Source organism: Carettochelys insculpta, chromosome 4, assembly GCF_033958435.1.
Source record: "Carettochelys insculpta isolate YL-2023 chromosome 4, ASM3395843v1, whole genome shotgun sequence".
Classification (NCBI taxonomy): Eukaryota; Metazoa; Chordata; order Testudines; family Carettochelyidae; genus Carettochelys; species Carettochelys insculpta.
The window spans coordinates 67,116,405-67,143,215 of NC_134140.1; the positions used below are offsets into that span (position 1 = coordinate 67,116,405).

At 48.1% G+C, this 26,811-nt stretch overlaps 1 long non-coding RNA gene across 1 annotated transcript; it reads right to left on the reverse strand.

Annotated features, from left to right (window-relative positions):
* Window positions 1-21,121: 21,121 nt before the first annotated feature.
* Window positions 21,122-26,798, reverse strand: LOC142012560 (uncharacterized). Its single transcript, XR_012645396.1, has 2 exons — window positions 25,539-26,798; window positions 21,122-23,536 (listed from the first exon to the last, which is right to left on the reverse strand). It is a non-coding gene; the product is annotated as an uncharacterized LOC142012560 (long non-coding RNA).
* Between the last annotated feature and the right edge of the window lie 13 nt (window positions 26,799-26,811).

Consider the following 26,811-nt stretch of genomic DNA (forward strand, 5'->3'; position numbering starts at 1 on the left):
TGCTCCTTAAATTCCCCCAACACCACACTCCACAGAAACCCATATATATTTGCTTCCCCCACAGTCTTACTTTATCCAACACCACTCCACACACACACACACACACACACTCTCTTCTACACTCACAAGCACCCCACCTTTCACTTGTCTCCTCCATCACACGCAGACGCAATGCATTTAACTCCTGCCCTTGTACAGACCAAAGGAACTGGATGTTAGGAGTTCTCTGTCTGTCAAGATGCTGCCGGATGTTTTCTTCCTCTTCTCCCATAAAAGTGACACTGAAAATCTTTTCTGCCCATCACATTCATAATTTCAGAGGAAAAAGTAAGACAATGGAATAACAATGTAAGGGTGGAGTTTGAAGCAAAACTTCAAAGTAGCTATCTAATCCACTCAGACCATTCTTTGTCGCATCTGCGGCTACCAAAATATCCATCCACCCTAAGGTCTGGACGATCGAGGCTGCCTCGAGTCACACCACTGTCAGGTGTCTGGGGTCAGGAAATAAAATTTGGTCTTTGATGAGGATCCCTATGTGTCACACACCCCTACCCGGTGGGTTTTTTCATTTCCCTTCCATTAGCAAAAGAGGAGGTCTTAATGAGCATAAGCTGGGGCAATGAATAACTCTTCCACTTAGACAACAGCAGGCTGCCTCCAAGGGAAAGCCCATTTTCGAATAAGTGCTAGTAGTGCTGCTTTAATTGGAGTGCTGTAGACTGCCAGCGCTGATTCAGCAACAAACACGTGGCTCTGGGGCAGGGTCATGTCTTTATTATATGTTTGCATAGCACCTGGTACAATGAGGTCCTGGCCTCTAGGTGCTATCACAGTATAAATAAATAGCAATAATAACCTGTGACTTTACCCCAAGTTTGGGCTACAAGGCAGATAATGACTAACAAGATCTTGAGACACTAGTACATTCTATGCACAGAACAGTTTCTCACTCTTGCTGCATTTCCACTGCTAAAGGTTTATCTGTTCGGGATTTTTGCATAAGTGTAACTTTGGCAGTACAATCCCCAGTGCAGAGGTGCCGTACCAATGTAAAGCCTGCATTGCTTACATTACAGCAGTACAGCACATCCACACTGAAGATTTGCACCAGTGAAGCTACACATATTTAGAAGTCCCTAATGTAGACAAGGCCTGGCACTGAGCTAAGGATACTGGTTTCACTCTGCGGAGGTTATCAGGGTCCTACGTATTCTGTGAAAATTAATAAACTATATTGCTTTGCTGCTTGGGACTTTAGGGGGCTTCTGAATGATCTTGGATCGTGTTCATAATAACTGTCTTCTACTGGAGAAGTCTCTCTATCCAATATCATGCCCTTCTAACCTCTCCAAGAACATGTGGATTTTTCTGACTGCTCAGAGAGTTATTTAAACCATTTCATAAGCTTTGTTGATATAATATTTTAGCCAAGTTTATTCACATATACCCTTTATGTCTCTTTTTCAGGGCAGCTCTGCAACTAAAGGTTGAATTTCCATAGTCCAGCACTCTCTGATATGGCAACATTCATAGTCCATCATGATCTTAGGTAGCTGGAGGACCACTTATCACCATGGCCAAGTTTGCCATGGTCCCATAATGTTTGTTTATAGCCCCCAGTCCTGGATCACAGTGTTCTGAGCTGTTATTTACCTCTAAATATCTTCTCAGAGCCTGGTTACTAGGGGAAGTGTCAGTAATTATGTGAGATAATACTGACCTCTTGTGCTTCCACAAATTCTCCCATTCGGTACTAGTCAGGTCCCAACGGTGCTAGACTAGAGACGTTCAACCTGTACTTGTGCTTCCGCCTCTGAGAAAGCAGAAGTTATCTAGTCAATGTTCTAGGAAGGTTTGAGTCCATCCCTTTCAATCATGTACTCTAAGGTATTGATTCTCTTATCGCTCACTCTATGTGTTGCTAACAACTTCTGTGGGCAAGATTATATCTTTCTGGGGCACAAACAAACAAAACTGGAAGTACCATGATGATCCAGGATGTTAATCTTTATATGGCAGATTCCCGACTGCATCTTGGCAAGTATGCACTTGCCCATCTCTAATGCAACAGAAGCGACTAAAAGTAGCCTGGACTGTACATTTGGTCTCTAGAAGAGATCTCTCCAGAGCATTTCAGCAGTCTAGAACAGGACTGGAAACCTATCCACAAAGTAGGAGTATGTTCCGGCCACCAAAAAGATGATAATAGCTTGGTGTGGATTTGAAATGGCAACCTACAAATGAAAGCATCTTTTCCCTATTAACACACTCATGAGCTGTTCACTCCTACTCAAACCATTTCTTCAATTACCACTCAATTCTGAAACATACAATGTAATCCCATTTCATTATTCATCATTCTAATTGCATATTATGCCTATTAGAAAACATTTTAGCTAAACACATTATAAATGTTCCAATGGAAATTTAAAAATATTTCTGTCTTCACCAAAACCTCTTAAAGAATGGCTATATTGCTGTGTATGTATGGGAAGGCATAATATGTGTTTGAATCTCAGCTATAAATGATGATTTGTGCAGAGAACAAGTAACACAAAAATATTTAGGCAGAAGGTTCTTTAGTTCTTATAAGATTGATTCCTCAGTAGACAACTTTCTTAGTCTATGAAGTAATTTAGAAGGTATGGTATTGTAAATTACAAAGCACAGTACATAACACTCAGGCTAAGGGCGATTTCGTTATTATGACTGCCTCAAATCTGATAAACTATTATATCTGCTTTTATAAACACTTTATTATAAATGTACCACTATCTCAAATCCAAGAATGTTGTATGAAAGCAACTGAGCAATTCAACATCCACATATTGTCATAAAAAGAGAAATATTCCCTTGATTAGAGTCTATGAAGTATAATAACCATAACATAAACAAGATAATCCTTGGGTAAACAGCATGGGGTACATGGAGCACTGAAATGCACAAAGGCACAGAAAGAGTTGTTGGCTCTAAAACGTGAAAGAACTTTTCCATTTTATTTAATGTAGTTTAATAACCATTTTAATTGCAGAATTTTTCTAACTTTTTGTTTAGAGAGTATCCAGCAAAGTATCTTCCTGGAAAGCATCTCATTGATTGACAGTAACATGTATATGTTAATTTAGTTTTATTACTATACCATAAACTCTCAACTTGACAGACCCCAATTTAGCAGACTTCAGGAATAATGGATGTTCACTGCCCCCGATCCCCCATTGTTCCTGAAGTCCATTTAATCAGGACCCGTAAAATCCTAAATTCACCCACCCACCAAAAAAGTATGTTAGGGACTTATCCAGAGCTGCCAGAGCCAAAGCTGCTACTGTGGCTGGAGGAGCCATGGCTGGAGCCTGCAGCACATCCAGGACTGCCCCCGCCAGAGCCACCACGGACTTCTCCCATGACGGGTGGGACACATTCACATACGCGCCCCATCCCTCATGGGAGGAGCACGTGGTGGCTCTGGCTCCAGCGGATCAAGAGTCCAGCCCTGCGATGGAGGTTCCCACCGCAGCAGGGGCTCCAGCTGGCTCCAGAGGCCAAGCCAGAATCTCCAGCCATGGCAGGGCTCCAGCCAGCTCCGCTGGCCACGGCAGGTCCGGCCACAGCTCCGGCAGCCAAGGCCAGTCTGACAGCTCCAGCCACAGTGGGGCCCCAGCTGCATTTCCAGCAGCCCCAGCCCCAGCAGCAGGCTCCTACGGCTCCTCCAGCAGTAGCGGTGGCTCTGGCTCCAGCGGAGGTGAGTGGCCGGCATTTTCTGGGGGAGAAGAGGACTGGGGCTGGGGCAGTCTGGCAGGGGTGGGTGGATTTAATGGATTTTCAGGTTTAACGGTCACCCACCCACCCTTATTAGTCCATTAAATCAAGGATTTACTTTATTTCAGAAATATGGTCCTTTCCCACTCTAATCCTCTCACCCTCCTCATATAAGCCGTGTTTACACGTGCACGCTACTTCGAAGTAGTGGCACTAACTTCGAAATAGAGCCCGTCATGGCTACACGTGTTGGGTGCTATTTCGATGTTAACACTGATGTTAGGCGGTGAGACGTCGAAGCCGCTAACCCCATGAGGGGATGGGAATAGCGCCCTACTTCGAAGTTGAACGTCAAAGTAGGGACCGTGTAGTCGTTGCACGTCCCGCAACATCGAAATAGCGGGGTCCGCCATGGCTGCCATCAGCTGAGGGGTTGAGAGAGACTCTCTCTCCAGCCCCTGCGGGGCTGTATGGTCACCGTGTGCAGCAGCCCTTAGCCCAGGGCTTCTGGCTGCTGGTGCTGCAGCTGGGGATCCATGCTGCATGCACAGGGTCTGCAACCAGTTGTCGGCTCTGTGGATCTTGTGTTGTTTAGTGCAACTGTGTCTGGGAGGGGCCCTTTAAGGGAGAGGCTTGCTGTTGAGTCCACCCTGTGACCCTGTCTGCAGCTGTGCCTGGCACCCTTATTTCGATGTGTGCTACTTTGGCGTGTAGACATTCCCTCGCAGTGCCTATTTCGATGTGGTGCTGCACAACGTCGATGTTGAACATCGACGTTGCCAGCCCTGGAGGACGTGTAGACGTTATTCATCGAAATAGGCTACTTCGATGTAGGCTTCACGTGTAAACGTAGCCATAGTGTGTTATAAAGAAAGCAAAAATGGCACAGGATCTTTCCTTGGAGCAGAATCACAAAGCTGAGTCTCCCAAACTTAACCTTGTTGTGTTTAAACATCACTGTGGACATAATCGCCCCCGTGAGTCAGGGACAGCATGCTTTTGGCGGGAAAGGGCTCTGTGAGAAAAAATCCCCTCAGACACATGAAGCTTCAAATTGTCATAGCCTGCCAGTTAGCAGCAGTCCAACAGTTACTTTTTGACCGTTAGCTCCCCCAGCAACTTGAAAAGGTTCTATCAGATCATCCATATTCATGAATCATGGGTACCCTAGATTTGCATGCAGTGCTCTGATTGGGTCGGTCTGGAGAACTTCCAGAACCTTCCACCAAAGTGAGGACCTGTTTGAAGACTTTGCCTGAATGCTAATACTCTCATACATATTCATGAGAATGTTCTATAGAAGCAGGTCTCGCAGCCCATTCTGCGGCCCTTGATGGGAAGGCGTGGTTCCATGGAATGTCTGCCAGTCCCTAGGCTAGCCTGAAAAGGCGAAGAGCTGAACGCTGCCAGCCCTGAACACTGCCACCTACCTGAGGCTCAAGATTGCACACCACTCGCCCAGAAGCGCAAGATTGCCCATCACCCATGCTCCTGTGGCAAGCAGCGACAGCAGCATCAGCAGCAAGCGGTGTCCCTGTGGGGAAGCTACCAGCTGTCGAACTGGCCTGCACTTGTGCAGGTACTGTGCGGCTGGCTCAGTGAAACCCAGGGCCCGCCATCACACTCACCGGACCTGACTCATTTGCCAGACGTGACACACCGATTGAGAGAAGTATCCTCACTGACAGGCCTGCACTTTGCGTGGAGCCACAGACACCACATCCCCACTTCAGTCAGTGACAACGGGACCCCCAGTGGGGGAGCAAGGTTGATCCCCTTGCTGTGTCCCTGCCTGGCAGGGTAGGGGCAGTACCCAGGGGCCTGACCCCAAGACCGGGCCTTGCTGGACTCTAATTTAAAAAAGGACACTTAACAAGCCTGTTCAATCTAGAACTGTTATTATTATTATAATTGGTATTTATAGACATAGTTATAGACAGGGTTTTTTAATGTTATTTAATTAGTTAATTTAGTAGAATTGTTAGTAGTAAATAAGATAAAATAATTTAATAAATTTAATGTATTAATTCTAGATATTAGTTGTTAGTTAATAATATTCACTTACGGCGGAATTGGTAGTCACTTGCTAGCAACTTATTATGAAAATACACACTAAGGTGAAGGCGTGGCCTCCCTTCTTTCCTATCTTCTTCTCTGGCTCAATAGAGAGGGAAATCCTCCATTGGCCATAATTAATATTTGGATCTGAGTAGCGACCCGATCCCAGTAGGCGTAAGAGGGGTAGCGCCCTCCCCCTCCTTTCTTTTAGAAAAAAGACACGTATATATTTATATAGTTATTAATATTTATATATTTATTATATTTATTACTTGCCTTCCAACTTACCTCTATACAACTTATCTCTATACAACTTCCTTCACACTTACCTCAACAACAACCTACCTCTACAACACCCTACCTCTACACCTAATTTATTCAAAACCATGTCACTCTAGCGTCAACATGAACACCTTGTTTTTAACTCAAGTAAGTGTGTACTGTTGCTAAAATAAGAATGTGCAAGAATATTCCATTCCCTCCTTAAGAATTAATACATTTATTGTAAGTGTTTGGGAAAAAATCCAGTTGTCTGTCTCTTTGCTCCTCCTAGCTCCTGCCTGCCCAATGAGGGTTTGGTGGGGTCCGGGTCAACCGAGTGTGCACCCCGTCATAAGTCCGCGAAGGTGGGACCTGGGACCTAAAAGGTGGTAAGGGGTTGCTTTGTTGAGTCCTCTTGCCACCCGAGGAAGGCCTAGCATTGCTGTCAAATTTGCGGTACTGCTAGAGAGCCTCCCTCAGCAAACCTGAGCTCTCTTTGTTTTCATTACACCGTAATGTCTGATCCTGCTGCCTCTTGACTTGATGGCAAAACTTACATTGACTTCAGTGGGAGCAGGCTCTGTTTGTTATGGATTTTACAGGCATTGCTAGAAGACTACTCTAATCTTTTTGAATTGCTCTTCTTTACGAATCACAAAAATATTGGGAATAAGCGAAAAAGAGAAAAGCAAATTAATCTGTTGGGGTCAGATGAGCATATCCTATGCATTCCCTGGGAGTGCATCGAGGATGACTCAGCCTTCAGCCCTGTCTTCGAGGCACCCTGGAGAAAGGAAAGTAGCCATAACTTATTAGATGTACTTAGGAGAGCTATTGGTTTAAATTCTAAAGAAACACCGTCAAGTTTTTATTAATTAATTTATTTTCTTTCTTTCTGTCTTTCTTTCTTCCAAATCCTTACTGGTTACCTATTGTTTTTCACATCCTTACTGCTGGCATCCTATCACAATATAACTGAAATATTTACTAAAACTTGGCTTACTTTTTGCTATTTATGCTGTTTGTTTATTGCACGTCCTTCAGCATGGCCACAAAAAATGCCTTTGCAATTGTGTTACTCCAGTTACTTTCATTTCAGGTTTTCATACAAAGTTGCCAAATTATAATACTTAACAATGACATCATAATTTACTTCCCCAATGCATTGTGCAAATAGCTGTTTGTTTATTGCACGTCCTTCAGCATGGCCACAAAAAATGCCTTTGCAATTGTGTCACGCCAGTCACTTTCATTTCAGGTTTTCATACAAAGTTGCTAAATTATAATACTTAACAATGACATCATAATTTACATCCCCAGTGCATTGTGCAAATAGCAACTAGCTAATTCTCCTGAGACCAATTGAGAAGCAGATACACATGCTTCAGGCTTTATCCTGATTTCACTGAAATCGGTGACAAGGGCCTAGTGGGAATAGGATCCAATCTTTTCTAATAGCAGAGGGAAGCCAAGGTTTCAGAAGAAAAACAGACTGCTAGTCGTGAGCTAATTCTTCTGCACTGTCCGTTGTCTGTCTTTCATTTGATTAAGATGCTAACACTGCAAGAGGACTGTGATGGCTCTAAGGGTATCTTGGGCTGTAAATCAGCTTGTTAACCCTGCCTCTAATCTGAGGGAGTCTTGCCTATGCCTGGCTTAGTGTCAGCTCTCTGACATCATGGGCCTTTCAGCCAGTCGCACATTCTGCTCTGGGCTCTGCCAAACCTGTCTTCACCTCACAGGTTAGCAATAGGAGATGTCCAACCAGTTCTGCAAACTAGCCACGTTGTTCAAAAAATACGTTTATTATTCAAGCCACTAGCCCCACTCAACCAGCCAAATTGCCACATGTGGCTAGTGGCTACCACGTGGGACACTAAGGGTGAAAATTTGTGCTTTCATGACTTAAACAGCAGGGATGACAACTCCCTCTTGCCTGAATGGGCCATCCCTGAGACGCATTGTCCCCAGGCTGCGTCTGCAGTACAGCGATCTGTCGACAGAAAGTACCATTGACAGAAAGTACCGTTGACAGAAATCCCCCAACAGAACACATCTCCACCTGACAGACACTTGTTCTGTTGACACGCTATGTCGACAGACAGCATCCACATCCTCCAACGGCTCTGTCAATAGAATGGGCCCCGGTGACCCAGAAGACAGGCTCGCATAGATACCAAGCCCTTCCTGGGGCAACAGCCATGTGTGCCCTTAAAGGGCCCCCCTCCAGGCCCTGTCCCCTGCCCTTGCCGTGGCTTGCCTACCTCCTGGAGGGACAGCAAAGCTAGCGCAGTGCTCCCGGGCTTTCTGTGAGAGAATTCGACCTTTCCAGCGAGCCATGTGGCCAGAGCAGCCCCCGGGCTTGCACTGGCCACACACATTGCTGTTGCTGCTGCATTTCATCCCAACCCTCCTCCTCTGCCTCCGCCTTCAGAGGGATGAGCTGGTCACCTCCCATGAGGAAGGCACACTCCTTGCTGCTGCATTGCGTCACCGGTGCCTGCACCCTGGGGTCACCAGGAGTGTCTGGAGATACACCACCAGCCCAGACTGGTGGAACTGGCTGGTGATGAGTGAGTGGGACAACCAGCTGTAGCTCCAGAATTTCCACAAGCAGAAGGACACCTTTCTGAAGCTCTGCGCCTGGCTCACCCCCACCCTCCAATGACACGACACCCACCTGCAGCCTGCCCTCCCCCTGGATAAGAGGATCACCATTGCCCTCTGAAAGCTGGCCACCCCTGACAGCTACCAGTACACGGGGAACCAGCTCAGCATGGGAAAGTCCACCTTCAGTGCCATCCTCTTGCAGGTAAGGCACTCCCAAGCCATAGGCCCTGCAGCTGGGGGGAGGCCTGCCCAAGGGGGACCCTTGGGGAGCAAGGGTGGAGGTGTAATGGGGAGAGAAGGAAGAGAAGATGCCCTGTCCCAAGGAGACCATGCCGTCCCACCCACACACCATCCTGCTGCATGGGGGATGGTCTCCGGGGCGTGGGAGTTTCCTGAAGGGCTCGGGGGAGAACTGTAGCGGGGACGGAGAACACTCCAAGGCCAAGAGCCCAACCCACAGTCCTCACCTGTGCGTCCCACTTCTTCCCCTCGCAGGTCATGAGGGCCATTAACTCCCTCCTGCCATGGAGGCTCATCTGCCTGGCCAATATTGATGCAGTTGTGCCCAGATTCAATGCCCTGGGATTACCCAACCATTTCAGGACCATCGACAGGACCCATATCCCCATCCATGCCCCAGACCACAGGGCAGCAGTTTGTCAACAGAAAGGTGAACCACTCCACCATGATGCAAGCCCCGCTGGACCTCCATGGCCACTTTGTAAGTGTGTACATTGGGTGGGCAGGCCCCGTACAGCATGCAAGTGTGTTCCACAACTCCAGACTGTTCCAGAGGATGGAGGTGGGCACCTTCGTCCCCCACCAGGAGCTGGACATTGGGGATGTGGACATCCTTTGTGCAGGGTGGGGGGCACCGCCTACCCCCTCTTGAGACCCTATACCAGACACCTGGACCCCACCCAGGAACGCTTTAATGTCTGCCTCAGCTGGGCTCACATGCAGGTGGAGTGGGCCTTTGGCTGTCTGGAGGCTCACTTTTGCTATCTACTGATGCGCCTGGATGTGGGGGTGGAGAAGTGGGAGGCCTTGCTCCTGCCCCGGGGGGGGGGCACCGCCCATTGGTCACACCTATGAAGGGCAAGGCACAGCCCCCATCCCCCAGGCCCATTGAAACAGGCTGTGGATCCAGGAAGCCCTGAGACAGAGATTCTCCCAGGGACACCAATAACCCTCCCCACCAGAGAGCACTCCCAGCAGGGATCTCACATCCCCATCGGGACCCCCTGTGCCCAGCCACTCCTTCATGGCCCCTCCCCAATAACAAGGGACACAGGGGTGGTGAACAAAGAAATCTTCAAAAACAAAAAGCCGTCCAGTAGCACTCTAAAGACTAACAAAATAATGAGACTAGCACGGCTCTCTCTCTCTGTTACAAATAAATCTTTACTTTGTAATAGATGAACGTGTGCAAGAACAAGAACTATTTACAAAGTACAGTGGTGCAGAACTACGTACCTTGTGGTCAGGGCTTGGGACGGGGGTAGGGGAGCATCTGTAGTTGGCCGGGGAGGCATGGGACGGAGGTGGCATGCTTCATTCTAGGGAGGGGGTGATGGGCCACAACCCCATGGGGAAGAGGTACCCCAGTGGCCCCAGCCATGTGATCCCTTCTCACTGTGGGTTTGAGGTCCCCATCAAGGCTGGGCTGAAGCCAGTGGCACAAGGAGGTATGGGTAGGGAGGGACTGTGGTGGAGCCTGACTCAGCAGTGGGAGCCTGGTGGGTAGTGGGGTCAGGATCAGCAGAGGGAGCAGGAGAAGCCTGGGCAGGAGCTACCCAGTTGAAGCCTGGGGCATTCCAGCATTTGGCTACTGGGTCCAGGAGCACTGTCATCTCTGCCCAGAGGCCGAGCAGGTCTCAGATTTCAGGGTCTGTCCAGAATGGGGGGTGCCACCTCCTCCTGGCTGGGGTTGTGTCCTGGGGCTCCTCTCCCTTCTCCCTGGAGGGGCCAGGGATGTCCCTGGTTGGCTGGGTAGACACCATGTTCCCAGAGTGGCTGCAGGAGATGGCTGTCAGCATGCTTCCGGCACATGCGCTGGCTGGGCTGCTCGCTGATATGTGCTTCCCAGGGCTCCTGTACCTTTAAGGCTGGCTGGAGGAGCAGAGCATAGGGCTCTGATTGCGGTGGACGAGGTGTCTCCGAGCTCTAGCTGGCTGGTGCCCTGGAGGACACTTCTGCTGACAGAAGCCCCCACCCCCCACCCGCACACGCGCGCACACACACACACACACACACACACACAGAGCCTCTACTTTATTTTTTTGTCAACAGAATCTGCCAACAGAGGCGTTCTTCCTCGAACGGGCGCAACAGAACTCTGCCGAGAGAACTGCTGTGTTCCGTCGAGTGATTCTTGACAGAATACATTTTAGGTGTGGACACTCTTGGAGTTTTGTCGACAAACCTATATTATAGGCGCAGCCCTGGTGACTAATTTTTACTCCACTTCCATAAAGGATACTTTCAGTATAAATATGTTATACCTGAAATATTATGTGTAGACATCTCTCACAATGATTGAGTCTGGACAAATTATAAGCTTGCTGTAGATGCTTCACGTTAATCTTGATGGATAAATATCCTGCAAGATGCTTGTTTTTTCAGGTCTGAGATTAGAGTTGTTTACAAAGAACGGGGCACCCTTTGCCAACTCGCCTTTGTGTCATAAGAACATCTATATCCACATTTTTAAAAAAAAAAAACTTTCAATTTATTTTAAACTATTGAATCATTTCAATTCATATTAGGCTTTTGTAAGACCTTTTTATTCCAGAAAAACTAAGTTAAGGTCTAAACAATCAGAAAACATTAAATTCATGTTTGACCTCATATACACTAGCCTTTTTCTGTAATTACTTTAAACTTTCCACCACCTGCTACCACAAACAGCAGCTCCACTGATAACAACAGTTGTAGTATAAGCAAGCCAATAACAGCCACCTGCATTTTAACCATTATGGGTCGCATCCAGACCTCTGATCAGAGGTGGAAGATGCAGGATCTGAAATGCAGACAGATGGTCTATACTGATTGATTCGTGCTACAGTCACCCCAAATGCTGACAGCTTGATGCAAATGAGCAGTCTGAAAAATGCAAAATGGCTTCTCATTTGCATATCCAAACAACTAATTTGCACATTCACAACTAATTTGTGAAAAACATTGTAGATGTGGTTCTGCCAGCTAAACCCCCAATGTCAGCAGCCCCTTGTGCCTGGAAAAAATCAGGGATAAGGCACTTCTGACCAAAGGGGGTTTTGCCAACAGAACCATGTCTTCACTGCTTGCTTTCTGCCCCACATTTGCAAATGAGCCGCTCAGATATGCAAATGTGTGGCCATTTTGCATTTTTGAGACTGGTCATTTGCATCAAGCTGCCAGCACTAAGGGTGAGTGTAACACTAGATTTTGTTACCCTCTGTGGAGCTGCACAGGTGCTATGGCAGTAGGGAGAAGCATTACTAGGAAAAAAGACTAGCACAGATACAGCCTTCTGTGTGTGCGAGTGGAGTGTGTTCATTCTTTGTGACATTTTGGATAGAATGGTAAATGCCTGCCTAATGTGCAGTCTTTGATATTCAAACTGCAGCACGTAATGGGAAACCTATTATCTACAAAGGTATTAGAAAAGTGCTCCCAGCTGAAAGTGTTTATCCAATTGTTGTTTGAACAACTAAAACATTAAGGGCATCATTGTTTTATTTGCTACTGTTTAAAATAATGTAATGACTGGGTCAAAATTTGAAGCTAGGTTTTTTTGGGGGTTTGGGGGGGCAGGGAGAGAGGAAAATTTACATCCAGACAACCTGCATTCCTGAAAGCACATGGCTTTAATTTTAATAGCATCAGCCTATAAAAAGGAATATCTAAAATATAAAGCTAGCTGTGTGCATTTTGCTGTTTGGGAATAGCCCCCCATCTTTGGGAATGTGCAGGGTAATAAAGAGAAACTGTGGCATTTTCAGAAGAAAGTTGCTGCGGTTGACAGCATCACTGACCATAGTATGACAGTGAAAAAATTCTTTAAAAAAGTCATTTAGGAAAAAGCATTTTTTGCCTTTTAGTTACAAGTTATTCCTACCTGACACTGTGGTCTAATAGCACCGCTTTTTTAAAAGTGTGTGCTCAAAACTGCCTGATGCACATGTGCCCATATTTTCATGCACATTCAACTCAGTTTTACTCATGTTCATTGGGCACATCATCATAATATAAGAACATAAGAGCAGCCATACTGGGTCAGGCCAAAGGTGGCCCATGCCAGTGGTCCCAGAGGATGGCGCAGGTAAGCATTAAATGATCTCTCCCCTGTCACCCATTCCCAGCTTCCGACAAACAGAGGCTATGGACACCATTCTTACCCATCCTAGCCCATTGCCATTGATGGACCTACCCTGCATGAATTTATTTAGCTCTGTTGAAGCCCTGGGATTCACAACATCCTCTGGCAAGGAGTTCCACAGGTTGACTGTATACCGTGTTGCATGAAGAAATACTTCGTTTGTTTTAAACCTGCTACCAATTAATCTCATTTGGTGACCCCTAGATCTTGGGAAACAAATAAATAACCGTTCCTTATTTACCTTCTCAACACCAGTCAGTTTTTTAGAGCTCATCACATCTCCCCTTAGTCTCCTCTTTTCAGAGCTGAAAAATCACAGTGTTTTTAACTTTCCTGATATGGCAGCAGTTCCAAACCCTTAATAGTTTTTGTTGCTCTTTTCTGAACTTTTTCCAATGCCAAGATCTCTCTTTTTGAGATGAGGTGACCACATCTGTATGCAGTATTCAAGATGTGGGAGTATTAAGGATTTATATAGAGGAAATAAGATATTCTCTGTCTTATTCTCTATTCCTTTTTAATTATTCCTCACATTCTGCTTGCTTTTTTGACTGCTGTTGCACATAATGAGTGGATGTTTTCAAAGAACTATCCACAATGACTCCAATAGCTCTGTCTTGTGCGGCAACAGCTAATTTAGTCCCCATGATTTTCTATGTGTATTTGGGATTAGGCTTTCCAATATGTACTACATTGCATTTATCATCATTAAAATTCATCTGCCATTTTGTTTCCCAGTCACCTAATTTTGTGAGTTGCTTTTGAATCTCTTCACAGTGTGCTTTGGACTAAACTATTTTGAGAAGTTTAGTATCATCTGCAAATGTTGACACCTCACTCTTTACCCCTTTCTCCATTTATGAATATGTTAAATAGTACCAGCCCCCTTACAGACCCCTGCAGAATACCATTAGTTATGCTTCTCCATTCTGAAAACTGACCATTTATTCCTACCCCTTGTTTCATTTCTTTTAACCAGTTATCAGTCCATGAGAGGAACTTCTCTCTTGTCCAATGACTGGTTACTTAAGAGCCTTTGGTGAAGGACCTTGTCAAAGGCTTTCTAGACATCTAAGTACACTATATCCAATAGCTCCCCCTTGTGCACATGCTTGTTGGCCCCTCCTCAAAGAATTATAGTAAGTTAGTAAGGCATGATTTCCCTTTACATAAACCATGTTGAGTTTTCCCCAACAAATTACGTTCATCCATGTTTCTGACAATTCTGTTCTTTACTATAGTTTCAAATAATTTGCCCACTACTGACATTAGACTTATCAGTCTGTAATGGCCAGGATCACCTCTAGAGCCCTTTTTGAAAATTGGCATCACTTTAGCTACCTTTCAGTCATTTGGAACAGAAGTTGATTTAAAGAATAGGTTATAAACCACAATTAGCAGTTCCACAATTTCACATTTGAGTTCCTTCAGAACCTTTGGGTGAATGCCATCTGGTCCTGGTGACTTATTACTATTTATTCAATTTGTTCCAAAACCTCCTCTAATGACACCTCAATTTGGGACCATTCCTCAGAGTGGCACCTAAAAAGAATAGCTCAGGTTGGGGAATCTCCTTAAGCCCCTCAGCCATGAAGACCAGTGCAAACAATTAATTTAGTTTCTCCACAAGGACCTTATTATCCTTGAGGGATCATTTAGAATGTGAACTTTTCAAAAGTCAGTCCATATGTTTTGGCACTATAAATAAAAACCTAATTTTGAAACATTAAAGTTGATTGGGTGAAGAGTCTTGGACTGCCAATACAGCAGACACACCTAACTTTATGCACTGTTGAGTAGTTCTACTGAAGGCTAGAGTATTAGTTAGGGGTGGGGCTCTAAATCCTTAGTCCCTCATTCATGTGGGTAATCACTGTTCAGAGGAGCAGCACCATTAACTTTAATAAGACTGGTCAGGAAGAATTAACCATGTGAGTAACAGTTTGCAGATCTGACTCAAAAACTAAAATATACATTTGTGTAAGTGTGATTATATGTAATTAGGATAAACCATCGTAGACTGTAGCTAACCCAGTGAAAAAGTTTGAAAGAGTTCTTAAGAAATATAGGGTTTTGTAATAATTTGCATATCCCATGCAAATAAATACTCTGGGAAGTAAAGTACCATCTTTTATGCCCTTTGATAAAGAAACACTTTTAAAGATTATGTCTCACTTCATAAACGAGTAGAGCTTTTTGCTCTTCTAAACTGCCAGCTACAAAACTGAAGCATTAGTAATAGTACAGAAAGGATGGTGTAGAGCAAAGTTCAGCAACATTTTGAACGTGGAGTGCCAAAATTTGAACTTTTAACTACTATGTATAGTCCAAGTGGTAGGGACACTTTTTAGAGTCACTAATAATCCTCCTTACAACAGCTTCATTAATGAATAATTTAAGATGCAGAGATTTCCTGTTTCAAAGCTAAACTATGGAAAAGCATTCTTCATGCTCAGAAGGCAGAGCAGAAGGGTTAACAGGATCAAACTATAGCTGAGAAGGAAGACTCACGCCTTTCATTTTTTACATAGTAAGCTGAGAGTTGTCTTTGAACCCAAGACATAACGTCCCTCCTGTCTGTCTCAGGGATTTACATCAACACCACCATGGGACCTCCTATCCCCAAACTTCAATTCCAGGCAGAGCCAGGAGAACACCGAATGCCCACATCTCTGCAAGTCTGCTGGCTGGCCAACCTTGCCCTCCCCAGGGACAATGCCACTGGACATAAGCTTCTGCTTTGGGCACAGGGTGGCAGCCAGGGCCCACCCATGGGTGGGAGCACCTGAAGCAAAGGGAAGGGAGGAGCAAATTTGAATGGGAGGCACCTCCTGGTTGGTGCCAAGAGGAGGACCAGCTGAGCCTTGTAGGGGTGCTGGAGTAATTTTCATAGTGGGGGTGCTGACAGCCCTTGCTCAAGCACAGACCTAACTGGTAAGATGAATTCCATTGAAATAAACAGAATTGTTCCCCTTACAGGGCAACACTCAGAGAAGCAATGGTCTCTTAATGCCAAACAGCTCCAAGTTTTAAAAGAGACTGAAATCCTCTCTTTAGTTTGCTTTCCTGCTCACACCACCCTTGTTTGATCAACCCCCAAGGTTACAGCAGGTAAATTTACCAGAACCCCCTCCCCTTAACTATTACTTCTGGGAGGGACTTTCCTTCCAGCTGAATTGGTTTGATCTCTTCCCAATAGTTTTCCCCAATGTGGAGGGAAAGGCAATTCCCCTGATAACAGCCATTTTTGCTAACCTGTGAAAGCACAGCAGGGCACTGCATTCTTCACAACGCTCTTTAGACAGCCGAAAAATCTCTCTCCATCACTCCTGCAGCAACACCTGGAGCGAATGTGAAGCCTGCTGCAGGGAGCTGCTGCAAAAGCCCGAGCTCTGTGCACGAAAATACAAGGAAGCGTGCACAAAGTGCTGACCACTTTAGAAGACAATTAAGGCTTAATTGTCTTCAAACCTGGGTCAGCACATTGTACACGCTCCCTTGCATTTTCCTGCACCCAGCTAAGGCTTTTGCATCAAAGGACGGCAGAAGTTTGAGCAAGATCCCGACTGCGTATGGGGAGAAGGGGCGGGGCTGAGCTCCTTCGCGTGCCAATGAAAAGCAGTTTAGGTGCCGCTCTTGGCACGCGTGCAGCGAGTTACCGACCCCTGGTGCAGGGGTGGTGCCTGTGTACTGAGAAAAGTATTGCGTTCTCGGGGCAATGATAATTTCCCGGGCCTGCAATATTAAACCAGGTGACAAACCGTAGGCTCCGCCCTGCATTCGTTGCTATCCTGTTCTCATACATTGGTGGCCTGGGGGTTCAAGGGAGGCAGGATTGTGCATTATGGCAGTAAACAGGAACCAACATAAGACACTCAGAAAGCAGGATTATCAAAATAACCCTGTAATTAGACGCTAACCGGCCAGCAGTGAATGAAACAGCTTTAGGAAAAATTAAGGTTTTTCCTTACAGTAGGACAAGATACTGAACATGTCAATTTTGACACTGAAAACACTATGTACTTTTAACATCTTATCTTTTCACTGTATTGGGGCAGGGGTTAACGATCTCACACGCTAGTGGTTCTGATCTAAAATAGAAGAGACTATTCAGTATGTCCATTTTAGATTCGACAACTAGTAATACTCCAGAAGTACAACTCCACGCAGAGCTGTACATTTTGAAAGGCTGTTTCGTCCCGGACAAACGAGGATCCCAGCATGTGTACCCGTGGTGATCATCTGCGATAGGAATCAACCCGCTGCCCTGGTTGTCCAGGCGAGTTTTGCCGCTTAATTCAGTGGGAGCAGAATCAGGCCCATCTAAATCAAGTGAGTAAGAAAGAGTGTGTGCCTGTGATGTTCCCATTTTGCTCTATGAATAACTTCCAAGGCACCTGCAAAATAGTTGAATCATAAAATTGTTGGATTATGGGTTTATGTTACAGAGAACAATCCATACAAAGGAGATTTACGGCCCTAGCTCCTTTTTTCGTGCTGCATCATTTGCCTTTGTCATACAAGTTCTCTCAGTTCACAGCAAAGTAAATACACCGGCTTTGTTAATCGCGTGCAGTCTTTGCTCCGCTGAACGCAAGGCTTATGCCAGAATTTGGGCTAACTACCGTTTTTGTTGATGTTACCAAACTGCCCGTGCCCCCGCCTGCGGACACCAACCTCCCTCGAGGCCTGATTTCTGCAGAGGGATTTTTAGGCAGGGCCTAAATGGAGCAGATCTAGTCCACGGAAATCCATTCAAGCAGCCTGTAACTTCCACTGCCCCTGCCGGCGATTTCAAGCGGCTTTGCAGGGCACCAAACCAGGAGCAGCAGCCGTGGCAAAGGACAGAGCGGGGAGCGGTTTAACAGAGGGGCAGAGACATTCACCGCAGGAAAGGGAAGGCTGACCACGCACGAGTGCCGGCCAGGGCACGGGGTGCGGCGCTGTGAAGCCAAGAACCAGGGCCTGGCGGGGCAGGGAGTGTGGCTTGGAAAACCCAGGCTACCCGCCAGCCAGCTGGCTCCGAACTGCGGCGCGTGGCCCGCGGGGGGCGCGTGGGAAGGAGCTGGGTGGTTCTGAGCTCGCTTGTGTAGCTGCACAACGGGCTGGTTCATCCCACGCGTAAAAGAGCGGGGGGTCGGGAGAGGGGCGCTGCCCCTGCCCCAGCGGGGCCAGGTAGCCACAAGCCAGGCCGTCATGACAAAGCAAACAAGGGTGAAATATTGGATCGGCCTCTCCCGTGACAAGCTCGCCGCTCTTTGGGCCGCCCGTGTGTTTGTGGAGCTGGGTTTAAAGGCGCCTGCTTGAGGCAAGGTTGGAACTCGCGGGGAGGGTTTCCCTAATGAGACCCCTGGAGGAAAGCGGTGGCGGTCAGGGGGTCTGAGGCAGGCGGAGGGGCAGCAGTTAACCCTTTCCGGCCCAGCCGAGCGTCTCGCCCTCTCTGGAGAGCCACGGAAGCGGGGAAAGGGGAGCTGGTTCCCCCGGGAGCTGGGCATACGCTGATTGCCGTCGGGTGGACGGGGGCAGGACAGCCCTCCGCCGCCCGGAGATGTGTGTGTATGCCCCAGTGCACGGGGCTGGCTCCTCTCCGCCTGGGCCCGAGGGCAGCTGGCCCTGGGAAGCAGCCGCCCATCTCCGCAGCCGGCCGGGAGACAAAGGCCGGCTCGGCGGAGGAGGGCGCGGCTCAGCAGCGCCTCCCAGGAAGCGCGCAGCAGCTCCGAGAGGGGACCGAGCCGCGATCTCGCCCCCGGAGGCTGAGCGAGGGGTTCAGAGGCTCCCCACAGCCCCCAGCCGCCCCTGGGCCGGAGCTTGGGGCCGGGGGGGGGGCGCCCTCTGGCAAGCCAGCCTCGGGGCCGGTGGGCGTCAGCCAGCCTGCGCACGGGCGCCCGCCCCGGCCCTCGGAGTTCCCCTGCCTGCAGCCGCTCCTCCGCCGACTCCGGTTCCCTGCAACGCGTCCTTCCCCGCTCAGCCTAAATATAACCCCGGGGCCAAGGGCACGCTCTGGCGGCGGCGTATTCCCGGCCTGCGGGGGGGTGACCCCCGCCCTCCCCAGCAGAGCGCCCACTGCGTGAGCAACGGGCAAGCGAGCTCCGCCCGCCCACTCCCTGCTCCGCCTGCCCGGGCGGCAGGGGATGGGTGAAAGGCCCCGCGCCTCCAGGAGCTCCCAGACGCACGTGCGCGCGCCGGGCCAAGGCGATCCCGGCGCACTGCGGCTCTCCGCCCATTGCCCGGGGGTTTTGCTCCCGGGGCGAAGCGCGCTGCTCCGGGGGAGGGGCGGCCCAGGTGGGCGCGAGACGGTGTTGTAAGAACGCCTGAAAAGAGTGCGCGTGCAAGGAGCACATCCCAAAGGGGCCTGGTGAATTGCTGTTCTTCCGAGCAGTTCCTCTTCTCCCCGCCCCCCCGCCCCTGTGTAAAGTCGCTCTTCAGGGTGCAAAAGCACGAATTCTCACAACCTCAAACGCACTTATCTCTTCCATTAGCGCCTGGCTAAATCCCGTGGCTATTAGGTACGAATGAAATGTTTGGGGCAAACGTAAGTCGATAAGATTTTGACAGCTGCTAATGTTTGAATAGCAGCCTGGAATTCAGTCCTGGTTCAGAAGTCCCGTTTCAGAGCAAACACTCGAATTATGCTGTTTTCATTTTTTTTAATAATCTGTTACTCCAGTATAATTTAGGAATATTTTAATCGTTTTTAAATATATTACAGTTTATAAGGCACCTAAAGTATTCCGTAAGACATATATATGTCTTTCTGTAGCTATCCTTATGTTTATAGCTATATTTATATAAATATACGAGTAACATTGTTCATTCCTCCATACAATACATGCGGAGTTTTTGTTACGGAAAATATTCATCTGGCCACACATCAAAAGATTCTCGTTAAAGAATCTAGTAAAAAGGCTCTTTAGCTCCTGTTAGTGAAAAAAAAAAAGACAACGTTAAAGTCTTTAGTTATGTAAAATATTTATTTTTATTATCACATTAACACTTCATGGCTATGACCATGAGTTTGTTTCAGTTGCTTTTTTTCCTGTAGGTTCTTGGCAAGTACATTAAATTCTAGTCTTTATTTCTCACTTTCTTCAGTTTCTTCCTCTTTCGTAAAATAAATGCAAGAAATAAAACACCTTTGCTGGTCAGAACGACTCAAAGAACCAGTTTTTCGAATCACATGTCGGCTGTATAATCTGTAGCACTAAATTACACTACCAGTGCAAGTTTCCAGTAAGCCTCCTGCCTTCTGTGTTTATGACATTTCTGTTTGTAATTATTTTTATTTTAATTTTGTGTCATTTCTAACATAAGCCAGAGCGTTTTTCTCTCTATGTTTTGTACACAGTGCTCTCTTTGTGATAAGATGTTCTTTCCTATCCTCTTTTAGATTCTCTTCTCGAATGTTTATAGTTTTCTATCAGGAGTTTTCCAATATTTCTCCCTTGTCCCTGTCTTACTTTATTTGTTTGTGTGAAATTTAGTTTGAAAGGAGATCAGAGAGAGCAGGAGGGGTTTGTAATAAGAGAATGACCAAGTGACCTGCAGGCTGATTATGTGTCATTAACTGGAGACTTGGTGTATCCAAATTACCAAAAAGACGTCACTCAAGTAGGTCAATTACATGTATATACATATCTAGGAATTGGGCTGGGTGCAACTAACCACGCTGGTGCGTTTGAACAAGTGTGGTACACGACATTTGCAATAGGCAGCGGCTTTCATCCACAGCTCTTTGGGTTTGAATAATTACTGGACTAGTCCTAGGCAATACGTGACAGCAGGTAGATGAACCGACCGGCAGGGAAAGCGCGACATTAACATTTTGGCTTGTGCAGTTTGGGCAAAATTACAGTTAATTGTCGAAGCTCCCGTGGGATAGTTTTTAGGTCACTAAGGTTGCTTTTTATCTCTGAACACTGCTTAAACCCAGCCCTTGCTAAAGTGAGGCTTTCCATTTTAGTCTTGACAATAAAAGCGCTGCTTCTGCTTGGTATACAACCAAAGTAATGCCAGCAGGGTCTTTGCCCATCCCCCCCACCCCACCCCCCACACACACACATACACGCAAACTTAGTGTTCTCGGCCAAATATTTATTGATCAAAACAATTCCTTGCGGCCAAGAAATCCCATCAGCGCTGATCTTAAAAGCAGCTTCCAACCAGGGATCTCCAAGGCACGAGCGCAATATTAAACGAGGGGCAACGCTGTGAACCCCGCAAAGGCAGGAAGAAATACGTGTCTGTTCACTAGAGTCTTTTCTGAAGAGTTTCTTACTCTCGCGGCGCTCACTGGGCTTTTTCAGTCCTTTTACGTGGCATCAGTGCAGCTCCGTATCCTTGGTCCCAAATAGAAGCAATCTTGGAATAATCGCTCACACATGCCGGGGTAAAACGGGCTTGCCCCTGTGTTCACCGCACATCATTGAAATTTACAAAGTGGGCGCTCTCTTGTTGTCGGGGTTATATATGCGTGAGTGTACAACATAGGCACTTCCTGGCGGAGCTTACCAGGACTGAAATATTTGTACCTTCGGTGGCGATCACAGCAAGGAACTCCAGGGTTCCGCTACGCCCATCGACAGCAACTAAAGCAGGCGCGTCGGGCCAAGCGGTGCCCTTTGCTATGCCCGCTGGAATCAAGGATGGCATTGCAGGAGTGTAACTAACCTGGCAGGAGTCAGTTTCATTAACTGACAGCTTTGACTGGTTTCTCCAGCGTCCCTTCTCAGCTCCGGGTTATTGCAGGGTTTCTGTGCTGGGGTGAGTTTATGGACATCTAAGGGATGGGCAGCAATATGTCCATTGCCAATCACAGGCCCCTCGGTGCCGAGGCACTTCAAAATACATGGCAGAATTGTCTCTCTTTCTGCTACATTTGGTTTCGGGTCAGTGACATTCTGCAGCCTATAAATTTGAACGCGTCTAAACTTTTAAAGCGAGTCGCCAGGCTGTGAGGTAGTCAGGGTACAAGCAAGAGTAGGGGGGACCCTGGCTTTTCCAATGAGCTGAAGCTTTCAAGTGCAGCGTGGGCTGGTAAAGGCCTGCAGTTTTTTTACCACCCACAAAAGGCCCATCTTTCCGCTCATCTGCTCTCAGAGGGATACGGTAGTCAGGAGAAGAAGGGGGTCCCTGATCTAAACCTTTCTAGGCAGGGCAGCTTTTAAATCCCCTTTCACGTGGGCAAGATTCTGTGCTCCTTAATATTTGGGAGCGATATGGAGAAGGAGGGGCATTTACACTGGATCTGGGCGTTTTGCTTCCAGCGCTTAGAACAAATTCGGAACAGGATGAGCCTTCTAAAACCAGCCTGGAAAAACCCAGACGCTTCTTCATGAAAGAGGCGGGAGACAGCTCTTGGGCCCGAGCCTGCAAAGCCTTATTTTACACGACCCGTTGTTACTCAAGCGATCGCCCCTTTCGGTGTAACTGCTTCCTTGCGAAAGAATTACCCGGGCCAGGCAGGCTGTTCAGAATAGGGTTATCGAAGCGATGTGCACCCCTGTTTATTATTTAAGCTCTTAAACTAATGTTGAGAACTGGGCAAGGCTGGGTGAATTTGTCTCTTAAGACATTCGCATGCGATATTCTTTATCTCGTATTATATGATATTTCGGTTTTCAAAGCTGTAGATTCCTCTGCTTTATATTTCAATCTACTCTTCCCCGCAGCTTTTCTGAGTCTGAGGTTTGTTAAATTCACTTCTCTATTTTTGAACTGGTATAAAATGAGCTTTAGAAAAAGGACTAAAGGTAGTAATTAGGACGTCATTTTCCTAACACACGCACTTCTGTTCCTTCGGCCCGTTTGATTTCATCAAACCTTAAGGCCTGTTTACTTTTATTTCGCTTGTGTAAACAGAAGGAAATAAATACATGAAAAAAAAATCCGCCTTTTCCCACAAACCCATGAGCTATGTTCTCCTTTAAACCCATTTCGTCCCATTCTGACTGCTTTCAAAAATATCCCCCGCCGCAGAACTGAAACACGGGTGGGTTGTTTTTTTTCCAACCACTATCAGGCAGTTTTAATGTTTTCGGGTGCGGGGGAGGGAGGACAAGCAATATAGATGCAACATAAATGTTTGAGGGGTTCTCTGTCTCCTCGGGAGAGGGAAGGGGCTGTGCCTGGCCTAGGTGCCCGTATGATAAACTGCAATGACAACCACTGAGCCCGAAAAAGAGGTTTGATGCTTCCTCGGGTTGGAGATTCTGGTGCGCGGTGCCTTGGAATGCAAACAGCGCTGCGAGTCGGGGCGTTTCTAGCGGCACTCAAGGAAGGTGAAGAAGCTGCTGTTGAACTGCGCCCTCCGTAGGATTCCTGCCGCTGGCACAGGTCACCCGCGGAGCTTTCCATGAGAGAATGCCATGCACCCGGTTCCCGCAAATCACCATCCGTCCTTTTCGCCTCCCTCGCTCTTCGTGCGCGTCCGGTGGGAAGAGGCCTCGGAAGCGGCGGCCGGAGCAGCTTAGCTTGACTGCGTTGTTCCTGAAACACAAAGAGCGACAAAAAGTCAGGCGACCAGCAAAGCTCGGCTTTGCGGGCCCCACCCTGCCTTGCTTACAGTGAGCTGGTAACCAATCTAGCTCAAGATGCCCACCTAACCTGCCACCATGTTCGCGGTGAAATCAGCAGCACCTCGGGAAAGCGGGTTTTTTTCAAACCACTCCGTTGCTTTTTCAAAATACCATCGCCCGGCACCACTGATGCCTATGGCAGGAAACGTGCTGGGCTGAGAAAGGTTCTCCTAAAGCAATGGCAGTTTCAGCCTTTTCAGAAGGAAAGAGAACATTGCAAACCAGGCTCTTCCAGCCGGGTTTAGATCAGGTGAGGGCTTTGGAGAACAAACCTCCCGCATTTGCTCTCCACGTACAAATAAAGAACTCCTGCAGGTTTGCGTTTAAAATCCAGCCCCGCGCCTCGGTGCAGCGAGGCATTTTTAAATAGAAATAATTCAGCAGCGAGGTTAGCTTTGCGGACTGAGGCTCTGATCAAAATCTCGAGCATCCTTTAGCCTTTGTCCCTCTGCCTCCCGCTTTCCGTCTCTTTCATCACTTGAAACGTTCAGCGGGACAATCGTTGTGGTGCGCCAGAAACTTTCACAATTACAGCGCCATCGGAATTCTGTTGCAAAACTCCTAAGGCGTTGCAATTAAGCACAATTTAGCGGGGGCGGGGGAATTTAGAAACAAATCGCTGTCCTCTGCAGGGCTAGCTCACCCTCAGAGACCAAAAGAGTCAATCAAAACAAAAGTAGCAAAGCGGGAGAGACAATCGCTAGACTGGATCAGGGCAACAATCTACAAACAGCATCCTTGATCTCTCCGCTTCCGCGCTGGCGTGTTTTACACGCAGTCATGTTTCACACGTGAAACGCCCGTCTTGTACACACAGGGCTCCCTTAAAACACCCCCTTTTGAGCATTAGCGCTGTTTAAACCCTGGAAGAGATCTTAGGTATACAGATGTTTACTGGCAGCTGCATACGGATGAATACACTCTTATTTACATCAACCACGCGGGCGGTTTGCATCCTCTCTGCGCGTACTTAAGTACGTTCCTCCTTCGGACGGCATAGGTCAGAACTGTGGCGTGGGTTTTCTCCCCACCACGATCCTCTGTTTGCTCCCACGGGCCTGGTCTCCTGCTTGCGCCTCCCCAGATTTCAACTCGCCTTCCTTCGCGTACAACAGAAAGGAACGGGGGCCGGCCAACAAGGTCGATATCGCGCTCTTCTTCTTTACCTTGGGAAGCGGGTCAGTGGGGCCAAACGCCCCGCACTGCTGGCAACCAGACGGCAGGCTTGAATGCGCTGCTCTGTCGAACTCTTACTGAGCTCCGGTTTTACTCCTCGGCTTAGCAACCCAGGGCCAGAGGCATTGGGTTTGCCCCTTCCCCTCAAGCGCATGTTCTCTGCGGCTTGCCCAGATCTCTCCGGAGAACATCCCACGGAGCGTTTTCAGCAAGGGGACCTTTTCTCTTCGGCTCCTTGCAAACTCCAGCATCTCTATCTCTCGTTCTTAATTTACGACCTACCGGCTGCTGCTGACACACTTTTCCACGCCGACTCTATCGCAGGAGTGCATTTTAATATAAGCAGCACCAGCCAGCAGCCAAGACACCTCGGGCGAGTGCTTGATATTTCACAGCTATTCCGCAATATTCTTCTCCATTTGAAGATGACAGCACAACAGGTCTCGCCTCCCACTGTCCAGTTTCCCAGTGAATTACAAACCTGAGATCCATTTGCCAGGTATACCATGTTCAAGGTTACCAAACCGAACCAGCTCAATAGCTACTAGCTTTCCTCTGGGCCTGGACTGTTAAACAACCCTTTAACTATTCCCTTTCGATAACTAAACCGCCTCCCCACCGATGCCTGGGTTTTATTTTATTGGAGAAGGAGGAATGCAGAGAGATATTTATATATTTGTTAATAAAAACTAGAAAGTGAGCTCTGAACATGCTGTAAAAAATATTCGGTTACTTACCAATCAGGCTAGTTAAACGAGCCTGCCACTGATTTCAGGCATATAACTGGCTCGGATGAATAGGTGTTGGTGTGTACGAGCACGCTGGAAGCGAATCGTTTGGTTTGCTTTTATTGTTCTCGCTTAAAAGCAGCTCGGTCTTTGGAACCCATCTCCGAGGCCAACCTCGAGCTAGGCGTTTGCTTCGTTTAGAAGTCAACCGCTAGAAAACCAGGTCCCATCGCTTGGAACTTGCGAGTCCTGTCCGTGAGCACCGCATTTCTCGTCGCCCGAAAACACAGCGGGAGCGAGCACTCTCTTTGTGTGCATTAACTCGCAAGCCGCTGAAGGATTGCTGGTGGGTGCATCTCACCGGGGGTTAATCGGTAAGTGCCTCCCGAAGCTGGTTTTTGACCGACCTCCTCGCTAGGTCCGCACACAGCCCTTTGCAAAGCCAGGACCCAGGTGATCGAGACGCTGGGTTTTTTTTTTTGGTTTGGTTTGGTTTGGTTTTTTTCCGGCAAGGCTCTTGGCGGCACACTCTACCTGTAGGCTGAGAGGCTCCAACATTTTGGTTTAATGAGTTTATTTTAAAAAAAAAAAAGAAACTTTTGCAGTACAGCATCTGCTAAACACTTGCATTAACCTCTGCCTCCTCGATGGAAGTTCCCCCCCACCCCTTGTTTTAATTACATTAGGGATAGGAAGGGGCAGCCAATCCGAAAAGAGAAGCTTGGCAATTAGCAAGGCCAACATCAAAAAGGTTTATTGCCCAGCGCCGCAGGCCCCGCCCCCGCCGCGCCGGATTGGCGGAGGCGGCCTCTGACGACATATATTAACCCGCGCGGCCCTAAAGATGTAGCTGTACATGGAGCTCGGGCTGGGAAAGCGTTCCAGAGCCCCGCGCTGCGCCACGCCTGGGGGAATCGCCGCCTTCCTCCCCTCCCGGCCCAGCAGCGGAGCCGCGGCGGGCGCCCCCGCGGGCCAGGAGCGATGGATGCGCTCGGCTCCCACTGACCAGCCCCCCGGGCAAAGGCGATCGGGAGGCTGCCCGCCCCGCTCATGCCCACAGCCCGCGCGGGAGCAGAGGCGGGGGGCCGGCACACCCCGCCGCGGTGGTGAAGAGCCCCGGGGGCCGCGGCGGCACAGCGGGACCCGCGAGCAGGAGGAGGAGGCGGCGGCGGCTGGGGGCCGAGGCCGGCGAGCGGGGAGCGCGCTGGCTCTGAGCCGGGCCCTGCAGCGCCCTATGGGGAGGCGCTGAGCGGGGGCAGGCGAGGCAGCGGGCCGGGGGGGG